We start from the raw sequence: 9,118 nt of genomic DNA on the forward strand, positions 1-9,118 counted from the left end.
CTGTGACCCTGGGACAGCTCCAGCGTCACCGTGGTGGTTCTCCAGCTCCGTCCTGGTCATGCGGCGTCACTGCTGTGTCAGCTTGGTCTCTCCTTGGCTGGCCGGCCCTGATGCTGTGCCTAGGACGCCCCAGACCAAAACCTAACTCAGACGGGACCGCGCACCTAGATGTAACCCCCCAAGCCCTAAAATTCCTAACAACAACACCGGAGAAAATCCTAAGCTTGAGTTTGACAAATGTTTATTAAGTGTGACATGGAAAGCATAAACAAAAAAGAATCAATAAATCGAACATCAAAATAAAACATTTGGGGGGTGGATGTGTGGCCTAACGGTTAAGACAGCGGTGGGTACACCCACTTCCCATTTCAGAGGGCCTCGTTTCTTTTTTTTTTTTTTTAAGATTTATTTATTTATTTGAAAGTCGGAGTTACACTGAAAGAGAAGAGGCAGAGAGAGCAAGAGCGAGAGAGAGAGGTCTTCCATCCGCTGGTTCACTCCCCAAATGGCCGTAACATTTGAGGCTGGGCCAGGCCAAAGCCAGGAGTCAGGAGCTCCATCCAGGTCTCCCGCGTGGGTGCAGGGGCCCGAGCACTTGGGCCATCTTCTGCTGCCTCCTCAGGTGCACCAGCAGGGAGCTGGATCAGAAGCAGAGCAGCCAGGACTTGAACCCGGTGCTCCAACACGGGATATCAGTGTGGCAGGCAGTGGCTTAACTCACTGCACCACAATGCTGGTCCCCCAAATACATTTTAAACATAACGGGGCTGGCATGGTGGTGTAGCCGGGGAAGCTGTTGCCTGCGATGCCAGCATCCCATATGGGTGCCAATTCAGTCCCAGCTGCTCCATTTCCAATCCAGCTCCCTGCTAATGCGCCTGGGAAAAGCAGCAGAAGACGGCCCAAGTGCTTGGGTCCCTGCCACCCATGTGGGAGACGAGGAAGAAGCTCCTGGCTCGACTTCCGCCTGCCCCAGTGCTGGCCGTGGCAGCCATTTGGGGAGTGAACCAGAGGACTGGAAAATCTCTCTGTCTCTCCCTGTCTCTCTGTAACTCTGACTTTCAAAATAAATAAATCTTGGCTGGTGCCGTGGCTCACTAGGCTAATCTTCCTGTGGCGTCGGCACCCCGGGTTCTAGTCTTGGTTGGGGCCCTGATTCTGTCCCGGTTGCTCCAGGCCAGCTCTCTGCTGTGGCCCGGGAGGGCAGTGGAGGATGGCCCAAGGCTTGGGCCCTGCACCCGCATGGGAGACCAGGAGAAGCACCTGGCTCCTGGCTTCAGATCAGCGCAGCGCTGGCCATAGAGGCTATTTGGGGGGTGAACCAACGGAAGGAAGACCTCTCTCTGTCTCTCTCTCTCTCGCTAACTCTGCCTGTTTAAAAAAAAAATTAATAAATCTTTAAAAAAAGTTTTAAAGTCAATTTTGTTTGTCAAAACATGATTAAATAGAAATGAAAAATAGGCCATAGGCCAGGAGGAGATATTTGAAGAAACTATTTCTGATGTAGGGCTTTGTACTTAGAACTTCCACAAAGAACTGTTAGGCCTTTAAAAAAATCCAATAAAGCAATAAAGTGGGTCAAACATTAGAACACATTTCATCCCACGAGATACATGGATTGCACATAAGCACATGAGAAAACGCTCGGCACACTACTCGTTGGGGAAATACAGACTAAAACTCCTGCTAGAGAGACTAACACATCAAAAACTGGCCACACGAAGCGTCAGGGATGTGGAGGCCTGGAGCGCTCCTACGCTGGTGTGTGTGTGTGTGTGTGTGTGTGAGATGAAGCCACCACTTTGGATACGGGTCAGAAGTTTCTTTAAAATTCAGCAATAAAAAGAAATGAAAAGACACGGTGCAACCTTCGATGCTCCTGCGTGAAACGCTACCTCGTGTGTGATTCCGGAGCTGTGGCACTCTGGAGGAAGCACACGTGGAGGCCACGGGGACCAGGGCTGGGAGGAGGAGGGGAGAGGCGGCGCTGGAGGCGTTTTTAGGCAGTGGGCTCGCCCGGTGTGGTGCTGCCCACCGGACACCTTGCATGTGTCAAAACGCCCAGGCTTCGGTTAGTAACAATGTATCAGTGTGGGTAACATCGCCGCAGGATTGGTGCTGGCTTGTAACCAGGATACCAAACCGGTGCAAGAGCTGCCTATGACGACCCTTTGTACTTTCGGAGAAGTTTTTCCATTAACCTAAAACTGCTCTAAAAAAAGCGTATTTTAGAAAAAAGAATGAAACAGACACGTGGGAAGCGCCAGTGCAGCCTTGGCTTCTCCGGTGCCAGGGAACGCCCTGCAGTTCCGACAGCTGCCTGAAGGCGGCGGCAGATCCCACAAGTTGAGCGCTCAGCCTCCGAGCCGGCCCCCACTCCCCGAACTCGGGGAAGCGCTTGCAGCCACCCGTGTCACACAGAGGGAACAGGGCTGCAGGGGAGGGGACAGGGGTGGGGAAGGGGCGTGGAGCCTCCAGGCCCTCCCCCAGCGGGTCACCCTCCAGGAGCCCCCAGCCCTGTGCTTTGGGGGCGGGATGGAGTGCTCATCGCAGAGCGGGGGTCTAGCTCTGCCGGATGCTGGGAAGTGGATGGGGTGGCCGGCGGGGGCCGCCACTCTCCCGGCCCTGTCTGCGCCGCAGCCCTCTGCCGGGAGGAAGGGCTTAGGCCCTGCTCTCTAAGGCAGGCTGCAGAAATTCTAGATTCCGAGGCTGGCCTTGGGCCGGGGGTGGGGAGCTGTGGATCAGGAACCAGGAACAAGGTCAAAGTGCAGGCGCCCTGGGATGCCCGCTGCTGCAGGACCCAGCCTTCCTGTGCTAAACAGTTACTGAATGGCCGGCGTCGCGGCTCACTAGGCTAATCCTCCGCCTGCGGCGCCGGCACACCGGGTTCTAATCCCAGCCGGGGCGCCGGATTCTATCCCGGTTGCCCCTCTTCCAGTCCAGCTCTCTGCTGTGGCCCGGGAGTGCAGTGGAGGATGGCCCAAGTGCTTGGGCCCTGCACCCCATGGGAGACCAGGAGAAGCACCTGGCTTTGGATCAGCGGGGTGCGCCGGCCGCGGCGGCCATTGGAGGGTGAACCAATGGCAAAGGAAGACCTTTCTCTCTGTCTCTCTCTCTCACTGTCCACTCTACCTGTCAAAAAATAAATAAAATTAAAAAAAAAAACACAGTTACTGAAGACAAGCGAAGGCATGAAGGGCTGGTGCGGAGGCGTTCACGGCCTGGTCCTGGTTCCTGGGGGCGAGGAGCCCCAAACTAGAAATGACCAAGGGGCCTCCGCCGGGGGCGGGTACGCAGCAAAACACCGCGGCAGGTAGCAGGCGTTACACAGCACCCCAGGGCATCCTGAGCTCTACGTGAGTCTCGAGCACAAGACAGATGTGAGTGCGCTCCTTGGAACATTCTGGAAAGTGCACACTAATCTAGCACGCACGCAGGTCAGCGGTTGCCTGGGGGGTCGTGGCAGGTGGGAGAGAGAAGTTAGGGGTGAGGAGCGTGCATGTGGCCTGGTGGTTAAGACAACTACACCGGGGGCTGGGGTCGTGGTGTAACGGATTAAGTCGCCTCCTGCAGCTCCAGCATCCCGTATGGGCGCTGGTTCGAGACCCAGCTCTGTCTCAACCCCAGCTGTTGCGGTATCTCAGGACTGCTCTCTCTTCTGTATCTTGCCCTCTAAAATAAATATTTAAAACAAAACAAAAGCTTGGGGCATAGTGGATAAAGTTGCACCCTACAGCTCCCTACTAATGCACCTGGGAAAGCAGCAGAAGATGGCCCAAGTGCTCGGTCCCCTGCACCCCTGTGGGAGGCCCAGATGAAGTTCCAGGCCTCTGGCTTCAGCCTGGCTCAGCCTCGGCTGTCGCAGCCATTTGGGGAGTGAACCAAAGGATGGAAGGTCTCTCTCTCTCTCTCTCTCTCTCTCTCTCTCTCTCTCTCTTTGTATTTCTGCCTTGCAAATAAATAAACAAATCTTTAAAAAAAAAAAAAAAAAAGCCCATAATCCTCCCATTCATAGGACAATGGGACCTGTGGAGCTGACTGGAGTTGGGTGAGGTCATGATGGTGATGCCCACAAGGCCATTAGTGGTTTTGTAAGAAGAGGGAGGAGACGCTGAGCCACGCTGTCCCCGCACAGCCACCCGAGACCCTCCCCAGACACCAGACCCCACTCCCCGAGTTCCTGGCCACCACACAGTGAACCCCCAGCCTTAACAAGTCATGTGGTTTGTGGTATTCGGTTACAGCAACAGAGCATGGTTTTAGACAGGTTTTTTTTTTTTTTAAGATTTATTTATTTATTTGAAAGGCAGAGTTACAGAGAAGCAGAGGCAGAGAGAGAGAGAGAGAGAGAGAGAGAGAGAGGTCTTCCATCTGCTGGTTCCCTCCCCAGATGACCACAGTGGCTGGAGCTGCACCAATCTGAAGCCAGGAGTCAGGAGCTTCTTCCATCTCCCACACAGGTGCAGGGGCCCAAGAACTGGGGCCATCCCTTGCTCCTTTCCCAGGAGCGTCAGCAGGCTGCTGGCTCAGAGCGGAGCAGCCAGGACTCAAGCCAGTGCTGCCGTTCCTGCAGACTGTGGCTTCACCCATCGTGAATCCTCACAAGCAGTTGCCCCACCGTACCCCAGCCCTCCGCACAGCTAAGCACGTTCCTCGACTCGATCCCCAGACAGCTGGGAGATGTTGCCACCATGACTTTGCTGGATGCAGCCATCTGTGGAGACCCCGCGGAAACCCCTGTCCTGCACCTGAGCACCCAGCACTTCTCTCTTATGTCGGCCTCCACCCTGACCGTGCCGAGGACGGCCGGCGGGCGCCACGGCATCCATGTTCAGAGCCCGCTCCAGGTGCTTCTTAGCCAGAGTTTAGACATCCTGTGGAATTCAGAGTCTCAGAGAAACTGTTCATGATGGATACAGTTGTTATTTATTGTTTGGTTACGATAAAACTCTCACTCCTTTGGAAAAAACAAACAAACAAACAAAAACCTCTTAGGGGTGAACAGTGCAGGGCAGTAAGCTGCCATTGTGGCGCGGCCTCCCGTATGGAGCCCTGTCTGCTCCACTTCTGATCCAGCTCCCTGCCAATGCACCTGAGAGAGCAGTGGAGGATGGCCCAAGTGCTTGCGTCCCTGCCACCCACATGAGAGACCCGTATGGAGCTCCTGATTCCTGGCTTTGCCCTGGTCCATGGCTGGCTGCTGTGGACATTTGGAGAGTGAACCAGTGGATACAAGAGCTCGCGCGCTCTGCCTTTCCAATAAATTGAATCTTAAGAAGTGGTCATGGGCCGGCACCGTGGCTCAATAGGCTAATCCTCCGCCTTGTGGCGCCGGCACACCGGGTTCTAGTCCCGGTCGGGGCACCAATCCTGTCCTGGTTGCCCCTCTTCCAGGCCAGCTCTCTGCTGTGGCCAGGGAGTGCAGTGGAGGATGGCCCAAGTCCTTGGGCCCTGCACCCCATGGGAGACCAGGAGAAGCACTTGGCTCCTGGCTTCAGATCAGCGCGGTGCGCCGGCCGCAGCGTGCTACCGCGGCGGCCATTGGAGGGTGAACCAACGGCAAAAGGAAGACCTTTCTCTCTGTCTCTCTCTCTTACTGTCCACTCTGCCTGTCAAAAATTTAAAAAAAAAAAAAAAAGTGGTCATGGATCTTAGGACACAGAGACAAATCCACGTGTTCCTGGTTTCACTAGAGCCACGTTCGGTTGTGTGTGGTCACTGTCATGTTTGCAGAGCAGGGAGCCGGGGGGCTGGCATCACGAACAGGAGGCTGACTTCTGGTCTAGGCAAACCTGCAACTGTGCTTCCCGGTCAGAAATAATCCTCTCTGGGCTGGTGCTGTGGCACAGCAGGTTAACACCCTGGCCTGAGGCACCGGCATCCCATATAGGTGCCGGTTCTAGTCCCATCTGCTCCACTTCCAATCCAGCTCTCTGCTGTGGCCTGGGAAAGCAGTAGAAGATGGCCCAAGTCCTTGAGCCCCTGCGCCCCCGTGGGAGTCCCAGAACGGGCTCCTGGCTCCTGGCTTCAGATAGGTGCAGCTCTGACTGTTGCGGCCATCTGAGGAGTGGACCATTGGACGGAAGACCTCTCTCTCTCTCTCTCTCTCTGCCTCTCCTCTCTGTAACTCTGACTTTCAAATAAATATATATATAAATATATACTCCTCTCTGTCACTCAGACCTGGCAACCTCCATCTCAGCACTACACCCATTCTACAGATGAAGCCCTAGAGGCATAGGACTTCCCCACACAGGGACCTGGAACTTTTAAACCACCGGCTTGGCGCTGGGCCCTCTGCTCTCGGCTGAGCCTCCCGACGGCCTGCCCCCGGTCTGAGCAACTGGGCGCTGTCTCTCTGTGTCTTCCTTTCCCCAATGGATGTCCTTTCCCCAATAAAGCCTTAGCACTTCGCAAATAATAAATAAATGAAATTAAATCACCCGGCTCAAAGACCACATGCAACCACCCCTCTAGGCTGGCTTCTCGGGGTCCCCAGGCCCCATTTCTACCTGCTCTGGAAGGCTTCCCATTTCTGTTCACAAGAAATTCACTCTTGAGTTCTCCCCGTGACTTTTGTGGTTTTTTTTATTTTTTGGGGGGGAGTGGAGAGTTGTATTATAATAATTATATATATACATTTTTTTTTTTTAGACAGGCAGAGTGGACAGTGAGAGAGAGAGAGACAGAGAGAAAGGTCTTCCTTTGCCGTTGGTTCACCCTCCAATGGCCGCCATGGCCGGCGCGCTGCGGCCGGCGTACCGCGCTGATCCAAAGGCAGGAGCCAGGTGCTTCTCCTGGTCTCCCATGGGGTGCAGGGCCCAAGCACTTGGGCCATCCTCCACTGCACTCCCTGGCCACAGCAGAGAGCTGGCCTGGAAGAGGGGCAACCGGGACAGAATCCGGAGCCCCGACCGGGACTAGAACCCGGTGTGCCGGTGCCGCAAGGCGGAGGATTAGCCTGTTGAGCCACGGCGCCGGCCTTATATATACATTTTTAAAGATTTATTTATTTGAGAGTCAGTGATACAGAGAGAAGAGAGACAGAGAGGCAGGGAGAGAGAGAGGTCTTCCATCAGCTGGTTCACTTCCCAACTTGTTGCAACAGCCATAGCTGCGCTGATCCAAAGCCAAAGCTTCTTCCGGGTCTCCCACGTGGGTACAGGAAGCCAAGAACTTGGACCATCTGCTACTGCTTTCCCAGGCCACAGCAGAGACTGGATCCGAAGTGCAGCAGCCGGGACTTGAACCCATGCCCTTTGGGATGCCGGCACTGCAAACAGTGGCTTTACCCGCTAGGCCACAGCTCCGGGCCCAATAATATTTATATTACGCATGCTTGCAGCTCAGGGAAGGGCCCAGGTTTTATCCCAAGCAGACCAAGTCTTGAACCTTTCTGGATTCATTCTAGAGCTGCATCCCAATGTAGGGTTTTCCAGGAAGTTCTTAGACCCTCTCACTTCACCCCATCTTCCCCATGCAGACCCCATCATTCACAGGACAAGGGCTGCAGGTCACGAATGGCCACTGTGCCCATGGGTGAACCCTTCTCCCCCTGCCACCTCCCCCTGCCATCCAAGAATGAGGAACCAGGCCAGGAGCTAACAGAACGCAAGTTTATTAGAGGGGCTATCACCAGCTGAGGACAGGGGCAGGCAGGGAGGAGGAGGCAGGGCTGTGGCTAGTGATGCTGGCCTGAGGTTCGGGAAGGGTGCAGACGGCCGAGTTCCGGTGGGCAGGCAGGCGGCGTTTACCCCAAGGGTAAACTGCCCGGGCCCGGTTGGAGGCATAGGCCATGCTGAAGGAAGGGCAGAGAGGACTGTGAGGGTCGCAGAGGGAGCACAGAGCTCACAGAGCCCCGCTGGTTCCAGCCCTGCCCCCCGGGCTCCCCGTGGCTGCTGTCCCCCACTCACTGTGGAGGGAGCCGGGTCCAGGTTCTGTCTTCAGGTGCTGTGGACAAGACGGCGAGGATCTTCCCCGCAGGGAAACTCCTGACCACCAAGAGGCACTTAAAGCAGGGTGGGCAATCCCAGGTCCAGGGAGGGCTGGACGATTTGGGCGAGCTCAGGAAGGGACACACGGCGCAGCGGCGGTTGGAGCAGAAGGGGCCGCAGTTCGAGCCCCAGGGGTACCAGCTCGGCATCCAGTGGAGGGTGCACCGCTCGCGAGACCAGGCCCAGTGGTTGGGCTCACTGGCCATGACCTGGAGGAGGAGGGGGGCAGTGAGTGGGGTGCAGGCCCGCCCCCCCCCCCCCCCAGCGTGCAGGCCCAGCCGTACCTCCTCACAGCTCTCACGGCTCACGAGGGCCCGGAAGTCCATGCGGGCCAACAGCTTGACTCTCTGGTGCAGGAACTGCCCCTTCTGCGAGACCCAGTCTTCCCCCAGGGCCGATATGACAATCTCAAGCTTGGGGGCCTGCAGGTCCTCGTCTATGTCGTTTGCGAGGAACCTAAACCCAGAGACTCGGGGTCAGGGAACAGAGGCCAGGCCGCTGCCCTCCCATCGTCCAATCCCAGCCCGGCACGCGCCTTCCTGGCCCACCCCCGCCACTCACAGCGCCAGGAAGAAGTTGTCCTGGGTGTACTCGTGAGGCAGCAAGTGGGCGCGCTGGAAGTAGACCAGCACCATGGCCAGCAGGTACTGCAGAGACATGGGCAGTTAGGGTTGGCCCCTGGCCGCTGGCTTCACTCCCGCCCGGAGCGCTTGAGTGCAGGGACGGAGAGGGCCATCGGTGGGGAGGGGCTTCAGTGTGGAAGGTGAGGGGTCCCCCCGTGAAAGAGCAGCGCTCCACCCCGCTACCTCCCCCTCAGGGGACCGCAGCCTCCACCTGCACTCTGCCCGCTCACCTTGTCTGAATACTGGAAGCGTCGGTCTTTGTGGAGGCACTCCCAGATTGTTCTGTTCTCTGGGGTAGAGAGAGAGGAGACACAGGGGACCCGGTTTCCATGGTCGGCCTCAGACACGAGCGGCATCAGACGCACCAAGGCCCAGGCTGCCACGGAGCCCACGTCTTACTGACGGCCTCCGGCCTGCCATCCTGGGGGTGCCCGGGAGGGCGTGGGCAGGGGGAGAGCCCTTTTCTATGCTCACCTTTGGCCCTCCACCCTCCCGTGCCAG

This window comes from Lepus europaeus, chromosome 7 (genome assembly GCF_033115175.1).
Source record: "Lepus europaeus isolate LE1 chromosome 7, mLepTim1.pri, whole genome shotgun sequence".
Classification (NCBI taxonomy): domain Eukaryota; kingdom Metazoa; phylum Chordata; class Mammalia; order Lagomorpha; family Leporidae; genus Lepus; species Lepus europaeus.